At 32.0% G+C, this 26,180-nt stretch overlaps 1 protein-coding gene and 1 pseudogene across 1 annotated transcript in view; one reads left to right on the forward strand and one right to left on the reverse strand.

Moving 5' to 3' along the window:
• LOC149373300 (uncharacterized) overlaps positions 1–26,180 on the reverse strand; it is a 1,143,724-nt gene that overhangs the window by 417,800 nt on the left and 699,744 nt on the right. The gene's annotated exons all lie outside the window — the stretch shown is intronic.
• On the forward strand, positions 1,139–25,343 carry LOC149373301 (uncharacterized; annotated as a pseudogene).

The raw sequence follows: 26,180 nt of genomic DNA on the forward strand, positions 1-26,180 counted from the left end.
CTCTAGAATAAATATTAGGAGAGTAATGGTTAAAAAAAATCTGTCTTGAAGGGGCATAAATGGACACCTATGTAGGGTACGAGTGGGCCCGAATAGTTGGAGCGTCAAAGTATTGAATGCGCCATCTATACACATATAGGTATATCAGCAGATCAGCTGCCTGCTGTCAGCTATCTGCTTTTGAGATCATAGGTTAGGGTTCATTGTTTTTGTTGCTGTTGAAAAGATTAGAGTTATTTGTAAGTAGGTTATTATTGGAATATGTAAATTGTTGTTGTGGTGCGTAACTATCGTGGTAAATGCAGAAAACGTTCTTGGACAGATGGGGACGTGCAAAGTGCGTTACAAAGTATACGAAATGTAAGATCTATTAAAAGTTGTGCGACTGAGATAAGTGTTCCCAGGAGCCTTTTGCAAAGAAAATCTTATGATCAAGAAAAAAACCCTCCCACAGCAAACAGTAAGTTGTTTTTAGAACCATAAGGGTGTATTTAAATGTGATATTTTCTTATTATAAAATTTAACTAAAATTACGACAGCAGTCACAGAGTTTGCTACAACCTTTTCTCTTTAACAAGAGAAACCTCAGCGTGATTACATTTGTGATATGCAACGACAAATTATGGGATTGTCATCGTACGATGTGAAAAAGCTTGCCCTCGATTTTGCCACGCATTTATAAATAGCACACAAATTTAATCGTGTCAACGGTTAACAAAACCTGCATTTCATAATATATGTATTACTAATGTGATTTTTTTGCACAGTTTACATAAAAAGTGACATAAATTTCATACTGTCTGTGAACCGCAATTATTGAATTCTTATAGATACGGAAGGTCTTGACTGGTTCAGAAGTTTTATGGAAAGGAACGAACTTACTCTTCGAAAAACTGAGCACACCTTAGTCGTTCGAGCCAATGGATTTAATGAATCAGCCGTACAACAATTTTTTTCTGTACTCAAAGAAGCTATGGATGAATATAATTTTGAACGACACAATATATAAAACGTGGACGAGACTGGCATCTCTGTTATCCCAAAATCCTCATCGTGAGTTGTTTCTCCCAAGAGAATGCGTCAGGTTGGAGGGCTAGTTGCTGTAGAGAGGGACGAAAATGTGACTGCTAAAATTCATATGTCAGCCACTGGAGTTTTTATGCCGCCAATGTTGATATTTCCAAAGGTTAAAGAAAATGATGAGTATCTGCAAGGAAAGCCTACAGGTGCTTCGGCTGAGTTTCACAAAAGTGGTTGGATTCAGTTTGACATCTTTACTCGATGGTTCAAGAAGTTAATTGATTTTTCGCATGCATGGAAGGATACTCCTGTGCTACTTCTTCTCGATAGACATTCCTCTCATGTAAAAAACTTGGATATACTTCATCTTGCACGAGACAATGGAGTGATAATCATTTGCTTTCTACCTCATTGTACCCATCGACTATAACCCCTCGACGTCGGCTTTATGAAGCCATTAAGTAAAAACTACATGGATGAAATTAATGCTCATCTGCGAGGAGGCTCTAAAGTAACTTTGCGAAAGATTTTTAGTTTCTTTGGAGCAGCGTTTATTAAAGCCGCAAAGATGGAAGCTGCTGTCAATGCTCTTCGCAAGACTAGGATGTATCCCAATAATCCTTTTGTATTTTCACCATCATACTTCGCCAATGCATCTCGGGAAAAAAATCACCTTAACGCTAAACAAGCAGCTGCAGGTACTGAACGTATATGTATTATCTTTTATATTTATTTATTATTTATGATACTTCGTCATTTTTACTAATTGTTTAAATCTCATGATTTGTTTTCAAAATTCAACGCATCTGTTTCAGAGTACTCAGCAGTTATACAGAATTTAGTTGGTAATTCGTAGAATCCTATTTCAGATGATGTCAATCGAAGTATAAAAAATGAGCCCATCGTGGAAAAGCTTGAGAAAAACATCACGATATCTCTTACTTCCTTGATAACTCTTCTGATAATAGGAACATCAGATTACTTAATTGTAGTTTTATTAAATATAACTTGTTGATCCTAACATTTATTTTTACAGAACTCTTGCTTACCTGCTAGTCAAAAAATAAAATTGACATTTACGGGTGCACCAAAAGATGTGTCTAGTACAATTAATTCACGTGATTATAATATTTTTCATATAAATGGACAAAAAACATTAGTTCAGACAGTCCCTACTCTCACTACTTGAATACACATAAAGATATTCAAGCTTTACCCATCGAGATAATAGATGACATATTGCCTCTATCGAGCCATCAGTGAGGGGTCAACTTATTCAAGAAGGCTTCGTTCCATCTCGTAAAGAATATCCAGCTAATCGGCTACTCGATTTGGCTATTCAGTATAGTTGTAATGGTACGAACACTGGTAATTCAAGTTTGCTCAAATCAAAGAAGGAAAAACTGCCAGAATTACGTCAGACGAGTATACTCAGCAGTTGACTGCTGTAAAAATCAAAAACATTTTTAAAAATCCCTCGTTGAAAAAATTATCCAAGCCTAAAGTGAAATTAAAAATAAGATGACAAAAATCCATAAAAGTCAGCAAGACCACAACTCTGAAAAAATTGAGAGAATAGACTGATTAAGTGGAGTTGCTCACTTTGAAAGAAGATGAAATGGAGGCTACAATTCATAGTGCAGTTAATTCAACTTTATCTTACACACTTGTGGAGTGCAATCATATGTCTGTTGAAAACATATCGATCTTTTTTTTAAATGATGTTTAATTTTTTTACTTCTTCTACAAGTAGCTCGTTACACTAGCTTAATTATTTAATCGTTTCTGAAATAGTCTACTATATTGTGATAAAAATTGTTATTAGAAATTAGTATAAATAAAAGTACAAATACTACTAAAATTGTTAAAAACATATAAAATCTATGTACATACAAAATAAGTCAATTGAAAAAGAAGAATTTGCTTATTTTTAAATTAAATAATACCTAAGTATTTATATCTTTTAAAATAGTATAAGAGACAATGCAATTAAAAAGTTTAGTATAAAACGTTACGAAATATTATTAGCGTCCATTATTACTTTCACAAATTTTCTATTTTGTTATTTTAATTATTTTTATATGCACTATCTACATGTTATCCTTTGTCAATTTTGGGTCTACGCATAAGCCCGTGCCCATCCATGCCCAACCCCTTGCTCACTCCTACCTTCTACTGCAGCACGGAGTTAGAACCTTTGATCGTTCTTGCTTTCCAATTTATGAAGCTGAAAGATGCTGAAAGCCCGATTCAAAAGGCATGACAAACAAAAGTTAAGCCTATCATCGTTACATTCACATATTTATCAATAGTAGTAATACGCTGAAACTTTTCATTACAATCAATTAATTACTAAAAGGGGCCCACCTCACCCCACGTGTCCATATAGAGTACTGTTAGAGTAGGCTTTACGTATATAGATAGAGTAACTGTGGTGCAACCATTGTGCGCATGTGAGAGGGAGAGAGAGCAAGAGATAAAGATAGACAACAGACAGATTCTTTGTGCTGCAGTCACTGCTGATGGACTTATAATATATATCTTACTATAGTATATAGTTGTTTTGTGTGGGGCAGTCACAGTTCTCCTCACGCTCTCCCACGGTCCCCACAGCCCCCACAAAAAAACTTTAATATAAATATGCTCCCCTACAAAATAAGGTAAAATTCAATCGTTTTATACGTGATTTTAAAATAGTTCAAAATCTGCTTGCCCCTCATTCAGCCTCCCTCCATAGCTCTTCACAGCCCCCGACACTATTTTAACATACTAAGCATAAGTATAAAATTTATGCACCTGATTGTTCTAAACATATTATAATAACGTAATTAAACTTGTGTCACTTAATGGATCAAAACCAAAGACTTGTTAACAGAATACAATATTCAACAAATTTATGATTGTGTAAATAAACTTATAATACAATTACTAAAAAGGCTAAAAGACACTTTAAATATAATAAATAAATGATCTCTGAAAACGACATCCAAACAAGTTACCTTCTAGACTTCTTATCTAATGAATAAGTGATTTTTATCAGAGACATTGATTGTACTCAAATAATAAGCATAGATTTTCATATGTATATAAATACTAATTGATATTATACATGAACCCCTGCATTACCCCTTCAAAAAAAAGTTTTTTACAAATGACCCTCCCATACAACAAGGTTCAATTTGTTCGTTGTTGACGTGATTTTGACGTTATCAGTCAATTTTTCTAGGCCACTCATGAGACCAATAGACACACTTTACACTTAAAAAATATTTATGCAATAAACTCTATCAGTTATTAACTGAACGTATAAGTTGTCTTTACTTATTTAATTCAATTTATATATGTAGAATACTTACAAATATATTCACATTTACGAACTGTAAAACGTAAGAACTTTTATTTAATAAGTGTGACGTGTACTTTTTTTTGTTTGTATTATTTCAGTAATATGTAATTTTTAAGGATCGAAACATACATTTTTTATGACATGATAACAATAAATGCTTTATTTAGAAACTTACATAACAGCATTTATAGTTGAAACAGTGGAAGTTTGCCTAATGTCAAAGAATTTTTCACTAAAATTTTTAAAAAATAATACATTTTTTAATGTTCAATGGTTTAACTGGAGTTTCACAAAAATTAAAATATACCTTTGATAAAAAAAAAACACAAACCCTTTAAAATTATTAGCAGATTTCTTACATTTTTCGCAAAAACTTGAATAGTGTTTCAATGTTAAGATTAAAAGTTTTTTTGGAAAAAGCTTCTGACATTTTTGCGTATTTAAGAGTGAGCTTATCTAAACTGTTAAATCTTTGTACTTCTTTAAAATGTTATAATAACAACATTTTTTTGTAATTATAATTGTTCGTTTACATCTAAAATCTACTGTCTAAGACCTAAATAATAACTCTCACGTTTTTGTTACATGAAGATAAAATAGTTTCATAATATAAGTGCATAAAATATGCCTCACCGTTTTTTTTGTCTCGTAACGTTTATAATTTAGTGCTACTGAAATATCAATAGTATAAAAACATGTAGCTTCTCTGTCCACCATCCAAAGCTAATTTCCAAACAAACCTATTATATCTATACTATAAGCCGCGGTCACATGGGGCGGAAAAAGCCAGTAGAACGTCACAGCGTCCGAGATGAAAGTTAATTCCCCTATAACTATTCTCATTTGTTGCGGAAACCTCTTTTTTTACGTAATATATCAGAGGTGGTACCATATAGCTTTTTCGTGCTTCGTGGCCCTATGTTACAACATGGGCTGATGTATTGAAATATTGTCAAATGATACGTCCCCAGTATCATACAAATGGGATCCCATGCATGACAATACACTCTTCATACGTTTATTACACCTACACCTTAACAGTGGAGAAAAAGGGGTACAGGTATGTATATACACTTATAGTTTAAGTGTAGTTGTTTGTTACATCCATACCAAAGGCTACGGTTACATGGGGCAGAAACAGCCAGCGCAACGACGAAAATCCACTAGAGCGTTGCTGGTCTTCATCCTCACAGCAAATACCTATAGTCATGCGCTTGATATGCCAATGCAGAGGCGGCCATCGTAAACAAATAGGATATCGATACTAGGAAGAACAACAACCTTCAATGGACAACAACAACATTGTTATTTTCTCGCACCTTTCCACTGCGCTGCCACCAAACGAATGCCATATAATATAGCATATACTCACATTTTTAGATTTTTATTATCATTATAATTAATTACGTCAACTAAAACTATTAACGTGTATGTACATTGTACGATATGATTTTGACTACGTATCAGCAGTATAAAGAGAGGCCATGTATATAAAAATTTATAGAGCTAGAGCTGCTGCAGCGCACTTTTGTGCATATCGCCAGGTCAGCACAAGAAAGAGCCTTTTCAGAAGAAATGGCAAAAGAAAGTCTTTTCATACTTTGGGGCAAGAAAGACGTTTTTGAAAGAAAAGTTTTTTTAACTTGATTATAAGTTGGTAATACATTTAATATATGTATGCTAACTGCTTTTAACAGATTATGTATATTTTTGACTTGATGTGCTTCTTAATTGATAACTTATACATAAAATATATAGGTAATAAAAAAAAAATCACCTCTAAACTCATAAGTCGACGCACTTCTTGGAAGATAAAAAAATTGTTAATAAAAAGAGCGTTATTTGCTCTCAATTAGAATAACTACTATCATTGCTCCTGAAATATAATAAATATGATTTTTAACTCTACTTTAATGTTAACTACAGTAAATTTTTATATACATTGTCATACTGTTTTTTTTAATTTAAATTCTTTTTAATAATAATTTGTATGACAGATAAAACTACACAGTCAATTACCACTAGCCTATATTACATATTTGTCCTTAAAAAATACCATCATATTCTTATGTACAACACTATTTAACTTATTTCTTAAATATTTAAGATGTTATTAGAAAAATCAAGGTAGTCATCTAGGATTATTCCTTGCTTTAAAAGATCATAACGATTTAATTTCTTGTATTTTCGTCTAAGGGTTATTTTTCACAACATGCAGAAAAAATACTACTACTTAAATCTGTGTTCGGTTCCATCTTGTTTTCTGTAGCTATTTGCGTTTGACTAACTGTACATGCTAGTCAATGGATTTTGTTAATATTTTTGATAATGATTATCTTGATACATTTGCACAGATTCAATAATAACAATGATTCTCCGCTATCACAACTATCAAATTTAGATATATCTCAAAGAGCGCGCGGTGGCTCAGTCGGCTAGGTCGTGGATTGGCACGCGGGGAGACCATGGTTCGATTCCCGGCCAGTGCGACTTTACGGGCAAGTACCTCTGTGATTTTTCACATGTGCTTTTTCACCACGCAATGCTCCTCGAGGAGGGTTTAGGCGACCTCCTCGCAGCAAAAATTGCCTTATTTCCCCCTACCCCCCTTCCAGCAATGGGAGGCCTCCCATCCCTCTTCCCTTCCTTCTCCAAAGTGCTAAGTGCCCATAGTAGTGCCCTTATTAAAGGAGCCGGGACGTAGAGCACTCTAATATAAAAAAAAAAAAAAAAAAGATATATCTCAACCTGTAAAGAGCCAACACCAATTGTGCTCCTAGCTCGGCCAACTGCAACTATAAATATATTTACGGACACATGCTATTTATGTTACGCTATTGAACCCACTAAAACAGTGAAAATTTTTTTTTTACAACAATTTTTTCCTTCAAACGAAATTGAAGTTTGAAAATCCCTTTTTTAATTATTATATTTTAATCTATTAAAAAGTGCGTCACTTCACGAGTTTCAAAATGTTTCTTAAATAATTACCTATATAAACTTATTTACTTAATATTTAAGACGCATGGTGAGTCTTAGAATTATTGGTCTGAGGCACTTTAGTAAGCAATGATAAGTTTACCAATCGAGAAGAACATTAAGTCAATAATATACATAAGACGTTAAAAGCGGTTTGTATATCTATATTAAATGTATTACCAACTAAAAATCAAGTAAAAAAACTTTTTTTTTATTAAGGCTCTTAATTGCCCCGAAGTTTAAAAAGGCTCTCGCTTGCCTAACAATTAAGAAAGGCTCGTTCTTGCCAATAACTTTGAAGCATTTCTCTTTTGCCATAGCCTCGAACAAGGCTCTTTCTTAAGCTGACCCAATTATATGTACATGTACACGCACACACACCCACACACACAAACACACATACAAATACGCACACCAGGCAGACAAAAATAAATCATAATAGACTTGAACCAATTGACTCCGAGAAAAACCACCAGGGGTCTTGTTAGAGTCTAAGCAATCCCGATTTAAACCAAAGGAATGGCGTGCAGGGTGCACAGGGGGACGCAGCCCCACAAGTATATATGTATATTTATCAATGGTGACTTATGCGGACATTATTACGTAAAACAAGCTTACAATACGGACAAAACCGTACTTATGTGGACGAACCTCATAATATTTCAATGTTGATGGTATATATTCTAAAAGCACGTAAAGTCCTTATAAGTCATCTACCTTAAAGGTATATATCTTCCTATATTATAAAGTTATGTCAGGGGGTCATTCCACACAACTCCCTTACAGCCCCCTCCCCCACAGACCCCCATTCACCTCCCATCTCCCTCTCCACACTTCCCCCCTCACAAAATGAGGTGAAAAACCGTTATTTTTTCCCTTATTTTCATACATCACAGGTTTTTCCAGAACCCACACTATCCTACCGCTATGAATTATCTCATCGTCCAGAAAAAATTTAAGGTCTTAACTGACTTATAGTAGGTCGTCACTAAAAGCCTTATCATAACTATTTATTAAATTATATCGTTAACTGTTATATTATACAGTTAACAGTGTGGAGCATTCTAAGCAACGATCTATTATATAAAACTATTTATATTGGTAGTTAAGAGATTATTTATTCGATCATTTATGTTTTACTCAAAGTTTTTCAATAAAAAAGTAATTTAATACATAATAAAAATAGTATGTCATATACATTTTTGTACTCTAAAAATGTTCGTTTGTGAAGAATGTTAACTAATGAGAACATGTTTTTTGTTTACAATAAATTTTTTTTCATCTATACTTCTACACCACCTAAAGGGCGAAGAAATGGATTCTATACATACGAATAATTATTAACCATTTTATTCAAACAACTTAGAATTTGATTAGAAGCCAATTCATATCAACTGTATTTAAATTTATTTGTAAGTATAATTGTTTTTGTACGCTAAGTTTTTTTTTTGTGAGCATTTATGATAAACTATGTGGTAAATTTTAAGTTTTATGTGTATATATTATGTTATTTTGTATATGTGTTAACAAGACCAATATATACATAAATTAAAATTACATACATTTTGTCATTAAAACAAACCGTAGATGTTTCGCATTAAGATGATTTATTTTTTGAGTCAACTTATAAAGCCCTATTAGATCATGAAGAGTTAGATCTATTTTTAATTTGTTTTGTATTAATGTTGAAATTGGTACAATAGATAAACACAATGTTTACTTATAGGATGTGTTATAAGGTAGTAAGTTTTGTCTATACATGTAAAAATATTCAAATCGTGTTGTTATTAGATACATTATAACTTATAATCAATAATTTTTCGAAACTGTGTTTTTAACACATTAAATATTTTCTTTATTGATTGAAAAAAGCTCCATTTTTAATTTTGCATTTCGATAAATACACGTATAATAAACTATAAGGAAGTAAAGGTTTTTTTAATAATAATTCCACATTATCAAAACTTTGACCTCGAGATTTATTGATAGTCATAGCAAATGTCACAACTATTGAGAATTTCTTACGATATAAAGTAAGAGGTAGTAATGAAGTGTCTGCAGTGTTTGAATTTATTATTGCAATAGAAGCTTGATGTCCAATTTTTTCTCTAGTAATTATTACTCCTTTAACATTGTACTTTAAAAATTTAGTAATACTAAATCGTAAGCCATTACATGAGCCGTCTGATGTACTTAAATTTTTAATCAGCGTAACTATTGTAAAAATTTTTTAATTAAGTCTATAAGGTGGTAAACCTCCACAGATATTATTCAAAATTTATTTGGAAAATTTTTTATAAATATTATTGTATGACTAGTCAACCCCTTTAAAGGTTGTGTTATCTATGCTGTAATAGGTTTTAATTTTTCCGTTTGATTTATCATGAATTTTATTAATTAAAAAAACTGATATACTCTTTACTTGACGTAAAAATAATACTGTTGACTTAAGAACTATTCAAATCACCAAATTTTTCAGAACATACATTCTTTGATATCCATTTTTGAGGAATACAAGGAGTTTTAATTTTCCCTTTTTCAAATTTTTAAACAATTTTAAAAATTGTTTATCATTAAAACGAATATAATTCGTAATTTAAAATTTTTAAATAAAATACATTAAGTAGTAGTTTTCGTCGGATAAGTGCCATCGTCTCCAGGGCTATTTTGAGGCCCGAGGGACGTAAGGTAGCCATGGAGCGATAGCGCTTATGTGGCAAATGCTATTTTTCTTACCGAGGGCGCACCAGCCTCTCAAAAACGCCCATGGTAGGAAAATAATAATTTATTAGTTTCTTGAATTATAATACGTTTATTACTGCGTTTTAGTCTGAAAGAATTAGACAAAAATCTTCTCCTAAGACAATTTATTCGTTTCTGAAATATATTTCTGTACCACATAAGTCTTCCAAAGTTCTATCAACCATTTCAAAGGCTTTTTCAAAATCATTGAAGCTCTATCCCAAATAATCAAATGAACTTCTCTGACTTTTTTTTTATTGTTTTCGAATTTTACAAAAACACTTCCTACATTGCCTCATTCTAACGGAAGTTTGAAATTTCTATGACTTTCCATACCTTTCGAATGCAATACTAATGCTGTGCCAGTCCAAGTCATGGATAAATTTTCTTTACCTTCAGAAATAAAATAATAAATCAAAGTTTAAAATAAACAAGTTTTTTCAGGACCTCCAAGACCATTATTAAAGAAAATTTTATCATTTTGTTCACAAATTGTATGAAATATTTTCTTTTAATTATTATTTAAATTGGTATACAATGAATAGAACATTTTTCATCTAAAAGAAACTTTGGCTTTTATAACATTCTGTGTATCTTTGATTTGTTTTGGTATAGGTAGATTAAAACTTTGTCATGACTTATCATCAGATTCTAAAATTTGGTAAATATGTAACAGAGGGCCATTATTTTTATCGGCAACGAAATCTTCTGTTAACTATTCTTTATATTCATTTCATATTTTGTCACCTTGAATATTTTCTGAAATTAAAAACCACGCAAAAAATCGTTTCAATTGATATAAAAACATCAACGTAATTGCTACTTCAAAAATATTGGCAATTTGAGAATCATGATCGATTGCAGTTTCAGTATCTTTAAGCGTCTAGTATTGCATTCCGTTATATGTTTTAATGTCTTCGAAAGTTGTTGCACCGTTTATTTCATTAAAAATGAGTTAGGAAGAAGACTGTTTATGATCCTTTAAAAAAAAAATATTTATTTTACCTATTGCAATATCTTTTATTAAATCTTTCCTTTTTTCTGAAAATTTTTGTTTGTTATTAAAAATGTTATATTCTGGAATAATATCATACTTAATTGATTATGCAAAGTAATTATGTATGTCTGATTTAAACCAAGCTGTTAAATGTATTTGTTAGTTTCTTACACTATTTTTAACATTATTTTCTTCGAATGTAAGTTTTTGCTTGCTTTCAAGGTAAACAGCTAAATTAACAACTGTATGACTTCTAGCATAAATTGAAAATTCTTGTAGTCCTTAAGCTGCTTCCATTAGACCAACGTATTTACCACTAACATAACGACTTGTTTCATCAAATTTTCCTGGTTTTTTGTCTTTAAATTTTTGAATTCTAAGGTACGCTCTGTCACTACCTTTATTAATGTAGTCATAAATATATTTTATGTTTAGGATTGATGCACAATATTCAACATTGACATGACATTTGTATTTTATCGATAAAAATTTATTATATGGTAGAACTATTAAATTATTAACTAAAATTTTATTTTCTGTCCAAGTCTTGTAAATATATTTACCACGTATGTTATTTATTCTTTTATACTGTGGATAACCGTTTGTTTAAAAAGTAGTTACGTTTATGAACGGTTTTGGAAAATTCTCTGTACACTTCTGATTAGAATTAACCTCACAAAAACGGTGTTCTGTACGAGGACCGTAAAGCATTTTTTTAATAAATAATTTGGTAAGTTTGGCATTACCCGAAAAAATTTAAGCAGAAATAAATGTATCCATTCATTGAGGCATTATAATTTTGTTTTTAAATGTAAATATATACTCACGCTGATTTATCACCAATTTTGAATTTCGATCTCGAATCTTCTGTACATGTAAATGAAGTATTTTTTTTTTTTTTACTATTTGTGTTTCAAAACTATTGTCTAGTGATCTTTCAGACATTATAAATTAGTGGGAATCAAGAAATAATGTTTTAGACCTTAAAAAATTATAACTTTCGAAATGGTTATGAAAATTTTTGTAGAAACAAATTTAAAGTATCAACATATAGTGCTATGTTTATTTGTATGTATTTATCTTCCTTCTCATTTAGATGTTTTGAAAATTATTAGTGAATCCAGATTTATTGAGTATTTTCGTAAATTATCAATCTGTGACTTTTGTGAAGTACATATTAGAAAGTTATAGTAGTGTATCTGTTCTAAATAATGTTGGAGTAAGTATATGTGTATCTTAATGATAAATCTTTAATAAACTAGGTTAAATGTTACATTTTTTACATTTTGTATATAAATTGCACATGAAAATTATTGTAAGATAGTTGTTACATTAATATTAAGTAACTCTTTAATATAAGTAGTGCTGTAATAGAGCACATTTATAATTAAGCTGCTTGTAATACAAACTATATTTTTGTTTCTTACATAATCTATACAAGAGTTTGTAGTTTTCAAAGACAATACTCAATACCATTACCATTGGCAGTTTTGACTTTTAAATAATAGATTTACAAGAAGTCCATAAAAAAGTGGGCCATTTTCAAAGACAATACTTGATACCCTCATCTTTGGCATTTTTAAGTTTTAACATCATAAATTTAAAATAAGAAAAGTTAGTAGATAATTTCTATTAACTTTTTATTTGCATATTTAAAAATTTAAATGGTGTATTTTAAAAAAATGTAGAGTACAAAGCTTAGACAAGAGGGCGCTTGGACCCCACAGTCCTAGTATAAAGCCGTGGTCACATGGAGCACGCAGAAAAAAATGCGCAGAAGTAGCATGGAAGATACCTCTCTCTTACTCTGATGGGCTTTAAAAATCCCGTATTGCAGATTTTATGCTTCATATGACTGCATGATACGTGTATATTAGTATGTATGTAAATCTGTGAAAGTAGAAAAGCGCGTGTGAGTGCTGACTTTGAACACCGTTGATAAAATCAAGGACCAACCATATTGCTTAATGTACACGTATATAGTATTCATGCCAACGCTCTTCACATACACCGTAATACTTACTAATCTTAGGACTGGCGGGTCCTGGCACCCTCTAGCCTGAGTTTTACGCAGTAAATAAATAATGGCCTACAAAAATTAATAAATTTTACAAGTTATATGTTTTTATTTATGAGGAAGAAGCATTTACTTAAGTGTGAATTATGTACTTAAGTTTTTGGTGATGAAGATGGACTTAAAGTACATAAAAAAAAACCTTTAAATTAATATTTTTAGTGTAATATTTGTGAAATTATAAAATTAAAAAAGTCGTTACACGCCCCACAAAAATAACATTAAAATGGAAAAGTTATTAGTTGTATTAGTTGTCCAAAAAAAATTTACAAGACAAACACATTTACGACACCACAAAAAAATGCATACTTTAAATAATGATAATATTTTTTAAGAATGTGGAAAAAAATTATCAAGAAAAGATTCTCTTACACGATATATTAGAAAATTTCATAGAAGTGTTAGTAAATAAGAATTTTAATTTACACTAAAAATTTATTAATTGTTAAAGTAATATTAACACTACTTTATTTTTATTTTAGAATAAAGATGAAAAGAGTTATTATTAGAACATGAAATTATAAATGTATACATTTTATTGGCATTAAAAATAATATTCATAATAATATATAACCAGTGAAAGAAATTTTGACTATTTTATTTAGTGTTGTAAAAAAAAAAAACACAACTTGTGATAAAAATGAGGAAAGAAGGTTAGTGTTGTGATTTTGTCATTGCTGTGGGAAAATAAAAGTTCAGTTGTTGAGCAACACATAGAGCGCTGTGACTAGGTATAAGTGCTCTGCCTCAAAGATGTTGCTCAAGTTGTACAGTAACTTTGGCACTTTAAAATTCAAATTTTAAATTCAACATTTGGAAATGAAATTTTTTTAAAATCTTCACAAAAATTAGGATTTTAAAAAGTAGTTAACGGATTCTATAAAAGCAGAAAAACACAGCTTCGATTTTCCTATCGAAAATAATGTTGGAAATGCTGAGTTTTGCTTTTATTTGTTTGAGGTATCGTTGTATAAGGTTAAACGGTACAGTTGTTGACCGATCAAAGCTGTTTAATTTTATACTACAAAAATTCTTTTGTTATAGTATTAAATTGGAGCTTCACATAGAAACTTTAATCTCATGCATATAGTCACAGTTATTAAAATTAAAATTAGTTCAACATTTTCATACAGTTAACAGTTATCTCATGCAGAAATTTGCTGCCTGGAGCACCTGAAGGGGTAAAATTATACATGTATATATATACTACATTACATCGTATTTCCACAAAGAGTTTTGTCGGTATATTAATACGCTTGTTAAGTTAAAACGCTATTAGCAGTAAGTTCATCATTCAAAAGGGTGCTGGTATTACCACCTTCTAACTGTTGCTAGATTTCAATAACGTTAACGCACTCTTAGCAAGCATTAACAATTATACGAGTAATATTATTTTCATCTGCTTATAATAATAAAGCTCAACTACAATTAGTAATTGGGGATAGCAGCACTATTAATTGAAGAACACACTGCTTATCAAACAAAGATGGAAACTACAAGTAAGACTTGAAAAAAAAATGATAGTAAAGTACAATTACATCTTTATGAACATATCACTATCCTGAGACATTAAAAATGTTTCATGTGTTGTAACATACTTTGATCCACAGACAGCACGTAAGCTACAGTTTTAAAAAAATGAGGAGTGCTTGATTAACTAATAAATTTTAGGAATATCTGTGTACTCAGACATACCAACACAAGACAGACTGCTCATTTCAAAAAGGGGACCGCTTGGAAGAAATACTGAAGCTTATCCTAAAAAAAAAGTCAAGGGCACATCTTTCTTTTTACATGAGCATAACTACATTTGTTTGTTCTGAATATCTATTCTCCAGTATTTCTGAAGAATGTCCTACAATTTACGTCAAATTCACTTAAACAAATTCTTTTTTGTTGACTAAACAATAAATTACATTAACTTTTAAGGCTTTGTAAAATATCATTACAAAGTTTATTTTGAAAAAATTAGAGTTTTGACACAATCTGGACAATTAGTGGGGGGTTTGTGCACGAAGTGCTGAAAATTGAAAGTTCGTTTCTTGACCCCTAAATTAAACGGTGAACCTGAAAAAAGGGCCCTTGATTTACAATTTTTTACCCATGTTATATAAAAAGGGCTACTTGTTATAGCCGTAAAAATTCAAAACTAACAAGAAATATACAATTAAATTTTTTTTTTAATTAGAAAACTTAAAAATTAGATTAACAAAGTCATGGAGCCTCATCTTCTTACTTTTTAGCGTACATATAAACATAAATAAATATTATTACATATATTAAAATAGCTGATAGGTTTGTGTAGTAAACTGTGGGTTATTATGAAAAGCTGATCCATCATGTAATGATGTGTTTATTCGTAGATTTTAAAGCTAATGTTCAAATCTTTACAATTGTTCTAGGTCAGTTTCTTGATTTGTGAGGTTGTTAACATTTAAGCCCTTAGAGTTTTTCCTCTGACTCACCCTTTCGTGACTCTTGATATTGTTTAAAACTTTTGTATGCCTTTTTAGCATATTCTGTTTAGTTGTCATACATTTATTGGTAAGGTAGTTTGATGTTAAGCGTCCCTAAAAAAGACTGATTTGCTAAGCACTTCTTTGACTAAGCTTTCCAGCAATTGTGACTGCCAGGATACTTAAGGATATTTTTTTCTGGCATACTATTATAGCACCAGACCAGTCTTAAAAAAAATCACAATGGTCTTAAGCATTGGAGCTAGTTATAGATCTTTTAGATCTTTTTTCTAACATAATCTGGTGTTATGCTGGAGACGTTAGCATCCAAAGCACCTTTCTTTTATCGTTTAGTAAAGTCATTTTGGTGATCGAATGCAGAGATTCAATTGTGTCACTTGACTGTTGAAAATTGCCCCGTTGGATCAAATTTGTTTCTCCTTTATAGCTTCACTATAAGATTTGTCGAATGCATATCTAAAAAGGATCAGTGACATCTGGTTAAATGCTAAGAGATGAGAGGGTAATTTAGGAAGGTCAAACAACTTTACTCGTAATGTCTGCCAGTAAATGACTTACTTGATTTAAAAACAGCTGACCTTACATGGTCTGAAAGTGATCGAATCGTTGTAACCATTGGCTTAAAAATATTTCTGATTAATGGTTGTAAAAAAATGTGGACGCCATTTCTCGTATATATCTTGATTTTCTGCTTCCTTTGGGCAGTGTTGTCAGCATACATTATCAGTAGGATATACACAGGTAGTTATTTTACAAATTAAACAGTTTTTTGACCTACCCATTTTTTATTTTGCTAAAGCTCTTTTTACAAGTTGTACATCGCGAAAAAAAAGTCGAGGAAACTTTTTTCCTAATAGAGAGGGTTGAACGTTGGAGATTCTTATTTATAAAAATGAAAACCACCATGTGGCACTTTACAATCGTAACCATTGTATTCTTAAAATTTCCCATTAAACATGCTCTTTTGATAAATAAAAAAATAATTATTACTGTAGCAAAAAAATTCAATAATCTAGTGCAGTATCTGACATCAGCTCCTTAAGTTGCAAGGTGCACGTCATATTCTTGCCTCATACCATTGTTCTTAAAATAATATCACGAATAGTGTATATTGTATGTTTGTATTTTTACTTTGACAGTTTTATTTATCAACTAATATTGTTTTATATAAAATTGAGGAAGAATTAATGAACAACTACATGATAATTATCCAGTCACTCCTTTTACTACATTCTTTGTTATCATAAATAATATTAAAATCCACAACTTGGTATTAAGAAGCATGACTATTAAAATGTGTCAATGGTCATGCTTCTTAATACTAAGTTGTGGATTGATATGTTATAAACATTTTCATTAATTCAGTTAAACAATTGGTATATTAAGATTTTAATTCATTAGTATTTTAGGAGTACACTTTTTTAACTTAATATAATATAAGAGCAAATATTAATTATGATTGTGATATTTATTACTTAGTTAACAACTTAAACAATATTCCTTCTTATGTACAAAGAGAATTGCTTAGCTTTAAGCTCTTGAAGTGAGATTGGAATCATACAGTGATATTTTAAAGTTTGTTTTATTATTACAGCTATTTCAAAACGTGCTCATGGTCATTTTTCCTTTTCTTTGTACCCGTCATTAGTTAAATAGCAACACGTCATATTTATTACAGCTTCTGCAGCCCAGTCAAATTACTCTTATGATGTACGAATATAATTATTTACTCTTTGAAGGCTTGCTCTAGCAAATTTTTTAACTCATATGCAAAGATCCTATAAAACTTAGTTTTTAATACAAGAGTTAAACACAAGCCGTCTATAATGTTGCACTTCCACCGAAAGACCCTAAAGTTTCTCTACTCCCAAATGTAGTATCTGACTCTATTATGACGATATTTTGATACTATCTGGCTATTAAAACGATAATTCAAATGAGCAATACATAAAATGTATCGAGTAAACTGAGAATTTCTTTTATAACAGCTACGTACCATTTTAACTGGATCATACTATTTTTTTTTTCTCATTGATGTACAAATGGCAGGAATCACAGATTTTTTGTTTTAGTGACGTATTAGTTACCAGTATTCTCATTGCATTCAATTAACTTGTGTTCACTTCTCACAGCTTTGGTGCCTTTTTCTTGTATGTTTTATTAGTTTTAAAAGATTTAAATAAGCAATTTTATGAATACTTTAGCCTTGCGCCTTTTTGACTGTTTTACAAGTATTGTTTTATTTCTATTGGTTCGTTCCTGATAGACCCGTTAATCTATAAACACAGGATCCAGTTCGAACATAATGTTGCAATAAAGAATTATATAACTATACAAGAAACATAAAAGTACTAAGGTGCACAGTCAAGATTTCTGAGTTAACTCCTGATAGTTGTCACGAAAAATGTGGCAACCGCAAGCAGCTGTATAAATGTATGAATGCTCTAAGCCACTGGTTAACGTGCACACACTTTTAATAAATATTTGTTAAAGAAAACGTATCCTCTTTTGGGCTTGGAGCATGTAATGAACTCTTTACAGCATAATCAACGAATTGTTTGGATTAACTACTTTTCAAAGTAAGAATGCCACTAAATAGATACATAACATTTAGTAAAGAAACTTTCAGACTAATCTTCTTGATTTGTAATCATGTTAGTACTGCTGCTCTGCCGTTAATACCTCTATTTAGCTGGAGTTCTGGTTAATGTCGTTGGATTCTTTAATCGTTCGTGTCAGGGCTCCATACCAATGCTCTGCTAAAGTACCCATTTACAATGTCTTCATTGCTGTCATTGTCATAATTTTTATCATAGTAATTGCTTATGACTTAAAGTGTGCCTAAATTAGTGCTAATGCTATTGACAAAAGTGCAAGCGTGTGTTGCTATCCTCACTGCTCCTTTACTACGGGCACATGTATTACTGTTAACATCACTACTACTACTCACCAGAAAATTGTTCATATTTCTGCTGTTATCCTTTTCTTTTTTGTATTACCTTGCGTACGTGTCGTAGATACTGCTGCTTTAATAATCTTTTTCTTCATCATACTCAGATGACTACGTACATTAGAGCATGTTTGTCCAATTATATAAGAACTCAACGATAAGCATATTTTTTACGTATACAATAAATGGTATAAGTAGGTAAAAAGAGTGAAAACCATGTAACCTTTCTCCTGGTCTTACTTCAAGGCCACTGATGGTCTAATAGCTAAGTAGAAAAGGGACTAGTTCCACCTACGGGGATACAGGGTCACCTTCTACTTATACACACACAAGTTAACTCAGCTATATCAACATGAGATCTTAATCCGACACCTCCACCTTGATCCCAACCATCAGATTTGAATAAGAGCACATTTCTTAATGTAATCTTCAAAATCAGGTGGCTAAAGTGATTTTTTCTGAAACCTCAAAAGATTTCTTTCTTTGATTTTTTATTCCAAGCAGACGTTAATAACTGTAAATCGAGAAATGCCTACTTAAATTTTCAAGCATTAAAAAAACATGATTTTTATAGATATACTTTGCATGGTGTGTGTAAATTTTGGGTTAACTGATCATAGAAATAATTAAAAACTTTTGAAAATTAATTTGTGCTGTTTTAAACATAATCCAACACTTTACTCAACCAATTTTTAATTTTTTTAAATAAGATTGCACTCTTTCAAATAAAACATTATATTTAATGATCCAATTCAGGTGATAATAATGGTGATAATGATTTGAAAGCACAGAGAATAGAAGATTAGTTTTAAAACTAACACACTATGGTAAAATGAGTTTTAAATGTCAGAACTGTTCAGAAGTGTTTTGAAAAAAAAAGTCAGGTGTGGGTCTAGGGACCCCCGGCAGAAGCAAAACTTTTAACTTGAATGTTATTAAGCTTGGTGAAACAAAACTGAGCAAATTCAAGTACATCTCACTTTAATCGATTTTTAGAAACCTCATATTAAAATATTAAACTTTTTAATATCATTACTTATTAGTGCACGCACGTGCAAATAATACATAAGCCTTTATATACTACTCATGTTATGATTCGCACGTTCTAAGAAGTTCCATATTTACTATAATATATGTAATACATGTACGAATTGTTGGTCATGTAATGCAGAACAAAACAAATATTTTTACCATACTGCGCCAAAAAAGTACTTATGTCCCATTACGTGGAACAAAAATTCCTTTTCCTACTTTGGGCATTTTTAAGGGTGTGGTGCGCCCTCAATAGAAAAAAATAGGGTTCGCATCAGGTGCCCATCCAACCAGGGCAAGCACAAGGAGTCCCTCGGGCCCTGCTTAGCAGGTCCCTTGGGCCTGGTGCTTGCCCTGGAGACATGCGCCACCAGGTACAAAAGCTACTATTCATTTTAAATTAATATTCGTGCATTTGATGTGACATCATATGTGTACAATAAATTAAAATAAAATAATGCGTAAAAGTAAAATAATCTATTATATCTTATTGAGATTAAGAAAAACTATAGACGTATAGCTTTTCCATTGTAAAGTTGTATTTTTTGATCTTGTTCGTTTTCTATGATAACTTATGAATTAATAATAAAATTCACTCGTGCATAACTAATTTCTACTGATTCAAAAATTAATAAATGGAATATAGGTTTTGGACACGTGATACTTTTTCTTACAATACATAAGAGAAAACAAAAAATAAATCAATGTACTCGTAAGATATAAGGTTTGTTGCTTTGCCTTTCAGATATGACTCAGGATGTTCAGAATTACTATAATTTTTTGTATAAATCTGTGTAACATACTTCTGCACCTCAATAATAATTTTAATAAGTGAAATTATTTTTGGCCTATTTGGCTTCGTTTAGGAGGTACAACTGTTTTTCTAATTTTAGGAGGTTATATTGTAACAAAAATTTTTCAAAATTTATGTTGACGTCCATTTTAGTTTTCCAAACATTCCATACTTAGTAAAAAAATTGTTTTGCCTTGTTCTTTTCAAGATACAGTCAAAAAATTAAAAAATTGAAGTTTTGTTTGGGCATAGTCTAACCCCTCTTTATTTGTGCACGTCAGTCATGCTGTTTTTCCGTTAGAAAGCTCATAATAATAGTTAATTTGGGTCTTTCTAGCTTCGTTTTCAAGAAATGACTGTTTTTCAAATTTTGAAAGCTTATATTGTGACAAAAATTTTTCGAAGATTTCATAAATGTCTATATGAATTTTTCGTACACGGTGTATAAAAGAAAAATTTTTTTTACTTGTTTCATTTAAGAAACTGTCAAAAAGAAAATAATTAAGGTTATGTTTGAGCATAGTCCAACTTCTCTATATTTTTGCACCTCAGTCATGTAGGTCCCCTTTCGAAGAACCATAGAAGCTGTTACTTTTAGACAATTTTACTTTCCTTTTAAAATACAGCGTTTTTTCTTGCTTTTAAAAGTTAAGTTGTCGTATTGTACATGTTTTATATTTAATGTACGTTTTTTGACATGCATGTATACATATCAAAAGATTTAAAAAAAAAGACTTTTACTACTTTTTTCGAAGACTTCAAAGAGATCAAGTGAGGTCTTGTGGCTGACATTATTAACCTGACAGTACATGAGCTATAACAGTGACATAGTAAGGTTTGTATTACAGCCTTGCCACAATTTTTACCGTACAGCAGTAGGTACACCTACCACTGATATGGTGGGGCAGCGGTAGAGTAGCAGTCTCGTCGATCTGAAAGGTTAAACGTTGATAGTCAGATGGATGACCACTCGACTAGTATTATATCCACGCACGCTGGTGATTTTTCTGATCGATTAACTGACTCTTTACTGTTATGACAACGTGAGTGGGAGGTGTGCAAAAAATCAGGCATAATGTCTATAGGCTCTATAGACATTTGTTCGGAACTTAGGCAATGCACCGGCCGTTCTGGGATGTATTTTTTCTGAGTTATTTCCCCACCCACAGGACTAGTTATCCTGGGAAATACAGAAAAAACTTCCCTTACACCTTCTCTATTCACATCCATCCTCAATCCCCAAAATGCCGAGTACATAGAGAAGGACAAGTGCACTATAAAATTAAAAAAAATGGTATTATCTACTCTATATATAGAGGTAGAGAGAGGCTATATCATATATGTAAATAAACTAACTGCAGCGCATTATTATGTGCATGCAAGAGGGAGGGATAGAGGGGAAGAGAGACTGACAAACAGGTCACAGCGCAGTCAGCACTGGTATACGTACAGACAATATATGTATAGATTCTTACGGGTACAGCAGCGTTCGCTTATTTTCTCGTTCACTCACTTATTTCACGAGTTAACTCCCAATATAAGGCACGCCTAAGGAAGTTCCACTTAAAAAAAAGATTAACTTGTTGTCATTATAAAAAAATTTTGTCCAAGTCCTTTTATTAAATATGACAGAAATTTAAAAAGACTTTTACTTTATGATAAAAATTTTTAAATTCTGATAAGATTTTATAACAATTATTTAAGTTTGGCATCTTTAATGAGTAACGAGCTAGAACGAAGCAAAAAGTCTATTTATAATAATGAAATTTAAGGCTAAATTTGTCACGTTACTCCTAATATCTTAATATACGACCATAGCAAAATACCAAAGCATAGTCAGTTGTATATATGTATGACAAAGTGCGCGGTGGCTCGGTCGGCTAGGTCGTGGATTGGGACGCGGGAGACCGTGGTTACATTCCCGGCTAGTGCGACTTTTCGGGCAAGTACCTCTGTGATTCTCACATGTGCTTTTTCACCACGCAATGCTCCTTGAGGAGGGTCTAGGCAACCTTTTCGCGGCAAAAATTGCCTAATTTCCCACTACCCCCCCCCTGTAATGGGAGGCCTTCCATCCCTTTCCTTGTCCCTTTCCCAAGTGCTAAGTGCCCATAGTAGTGCCCTTATTAAAGGAGCCAGACGTAGAGCACTATAATATAAAAAAAAAAGTCCATACATGACGATCACTCAGCAATTTAGGAGGGGGGGGGTTTAGTTTAAAACGTTTCTTTTTTAATTTTTTAGTTTAATATTTTGAATCTATGACACTTCATAAATATTGTAATAAATTTTAAAACTAATCTGAGCAAAATTAACGGAGTTAAAGCAGTTTGAACGAACCTAGCTCCAACTCAGTTTTACGAACATTTTAGCTACCTGCGCTGAGCGGTAAGCGGCAGCTGTTCGGGTCTCTACTGCATTGTATACAGCCCGTCCCTTGACCAAATTCTATTCAGGTATACAAAATATAAAACGTCTATTCTGTATCTTTGATGTATAGTATATACTTAAGTTTAAAGTATATAGTATATATCATATACAAGTACATAGTATATATTTATCAAAGATTTTTCTAAACCATTAGCTGATATAACATCGTTAAAAAAAATGGTTATTCCAAATATATTACAAACCAATGGACAGTGGATGCTTGGGGACCCAAGTAAGAAGTTATACTTATATAATTTTTTTTTTTTCATATCATAGTGCTCTACGTCCAGCTCCTTTAATAAGGGCACTACTATGGGCACTTAGCACTTGGGAAAGGGACAAGGATAGGGATGGGAGGCCTCCCATTGAAGGAGAAGGGTAGGAGGAAATTAGGCAATTATGTTACGAGGAGGTCCGCCTAAGCCCTACTCAAGGAGCATTGCGTGGTGAAAAAGCACATGTGAGAAATCACAGAGGTACTTACCCGAAAAGTCGCACTGGCCGGGAATCGAACCCGCAGTCTCCCGCGTGCCAATCCACGACCTAGCCGACTGAGCCATCACGCGCTCTTATACTTATATAAAATTACACGTCAAATAAAATGATTATAACTATAAGTATACCTCGCATGAAACGATATTATGTACAAAAGTGGTGCAATTGTCCTTGAAATGAGTTTACTTACGTTAGTTAGGTGTGTTTACAATAAATATTTTCATATCTAATAACAGAACAGTTATAAGCAATATTTTATGGCACAACACAATATAAACAACATGGAGGCTGGCAAAGGAAAAATTGTGAAACAAGAAAACCGTAAGAAAATAAGTGGGTTAAGGGCTTGCCTAGTATGAAAGAGTACGGGGGTTTAAATATTTTTGTAAGCTTTTTTTTTTTTTTTTTTTTTTAGAAATTGGTTAAAAGAAAGAATAAGTAAAATTTAAAATACGTGGTGTGGTGGGATGTTGTTGTGTAGAGTGGCGATATGACGTTGTGTGTTGTCGTACTGGAGACCAAAAGTACGTCAAAGGGGGTGGGGTGAATGGGGAGAATCACAGGAAAATCCAGTTCCATTACACTTATTCTCAAGGTGCCTTATCTGAAATCGTTGATTTACTCCGTAGGTCAGATCACGCTTATAGATATGTAACTTTAAAAATAATATATTGGATATATATATATATATATAAGACTTGAAATGAACGTAATGTTGCACGTAGATGCTATATAAACGTTGAATATCGTACATTTATTTAAAGCATAAAATATGGGAGTAGCAGACTTGGGTCCCAGAAAATTTATGATGTCATTTTATAGCCAAGTCAAGCTCCTGGCATTTTATCACACTGACGAGTTCAGTTCCGGTCATTAAATATACTTCCAACACTTTAGTTTCTAATTGAGCTAGTATATGAACACTACAGTTACACTTTATCCAAACCTTGGATGTGGGTATTTGGGCCCTTTATCTAGGAAAATTTCATCTAATTTAATAAAGGAGATTTCGTTAAATTTAAGGTACGAACATCCGCTGTTTGTATTGTAAGTTTTTTAACTCTATTGTCAGTCAAAGACTTACTCGTTACACTTTGCTTGCGACATACTAAAGTTATATAATGCATAAGTCGTTTGTCAGTGAAAAGAATTAAAAAAAGTATGCCCAAGAATAAACACGTAGAAGAATTCTATGATTACATATTAAAAGATTTTATTGTGCCAGATTTACTTATGCCCCCGACACTTTGGGCACGATTCTTATCTTCAATACACCATTAAACAAAATTTTTACCTGTATCACAACAACAAATAAAAAAAACGATTTATGATGGGTGTTACCAAAACATTTTTACAATCGATGACCAAATTGACAAAAACACTGTGGTGTCTATAAGCGAGTTAGCACAAGGCTACGCACAGGTGTAAGTTGTTATCGGTGTGCGTACTGATTGTATAAGTATGACAATTATCAGCCTTATAGCCAAATAGTGTACCCGCACTACGAGTCATTATCGCCATGGCTATATTACAGACAAGACGTGCCTAGGCAGCTTAGCACTTGTAACGTTGTATAATATACTTATTATATATTACTAACGGCTAAGTTATTACATGATACCCTTTTTTGCCAACTATTTCCTGTGTGATTCTCAATCTGGCAACATAGTACCAGAACATCACATTTGGCGACGAGAATTTTTCGAACGCAGTAGTTTAGACGCATGACACGGTCATGTTAAATTGAATTTACGCTTCAAATAAAAAAGAAGTAATAACAGCATTACTTAATCGGAATATCGCGCACAACGAGAATTAAAAACTCGAAGATCTCAGTAAGTTGTTGAAAAAAGCTGTCAAGGCAGAAGCCGATAAAGTTGAAGAGCAGCATACGGCAGATAATTCTGAAAGTGCAGAAAGTGAAAACATAGAAGACTCTAATAGTGACGAAGACACAATCGCTACAGAAGCTACTGAATTGGAATTTTGTTTGGAAAAAGGGGATTGAGACCCATTCATCGAATGCCTAGAAAACTATTGCAACGCCAAGGACGTTCCTGATACAAAGAAGGTGGTAGTTTTTCTAATGAGATGAGATTACGAGGCACACAACGTAAGCGTCGTTGCGTGTATAGCGAACGTGATTCCTGCTCGACAAGCGAAAATGAAAAGAATTTTTAGAGTAATTTTAGTAGTAAGAATTCAGACACACTAATGTGAAGTAAAGCCGAACCTATGTGGTTGCTATTAAAAGTAAACGGTAACGTGATTTATGTTGAAGTAGATACAGATACTTATGACACAATAATTTTAAAGAAAACAAAAGACGATTTGTTTGGAAACGCAAAATTAGTCGAGCAAGTAAGAAGATTGTACAAGTATGATGATAGTATAATTAAAAAGTTAGGTTCGCTCGAAAATTTGAAAGTAACGTTTAATGACAAAGATTCCACTTTGAGTTGTTTCATTTTTGAAGGCACAAGCCCACCACTTATTCAAAGGCGTTGGTTAGATGTATTGGGATTATGACCTTCGGAAGATTCCTCAAAACATTCAATATTAAAGTTTGATTAACTTGAAAATTTTATCGTAGGCGAGTTTAAAAATTTTGTTTGGAAAAATACAAGGATTTTTTAATAGTGGATTTCTGAATTTTTACGTTAAAGAAAACACGAAGCCTGTGGCCTTGAGAGCAAGACACGTACCATATGCTGTAAAGAAGCTGTTAAAGCGAAAAATTAATAGATTGAATGCTTTAGGGCATATTAAACCGGTAGAGGTGAGTAAATAGGCTACGCCAACCGTACCTATTATAAAAAAAATAGTACGATTAGAATTTTCGCCG

The sequence above is a fragment of the Copidosoma floridanum genome, unplaced genomic scaffold (genome assembly GCF_036245765.1).
Source record: "Copidosoma floridanum isolate Cflo_tuat_1 unplaced genomic scaffold, Cflo_Japanese_pri ptg000033l, whole genome shotgun sequence".
Lineage (NCBI taxonomy): Eukaryota > Metazoa > Arthropoda > Insecta > Hymenoptera > Encyrtidae > Copidosoma > Copidosoma floridanum.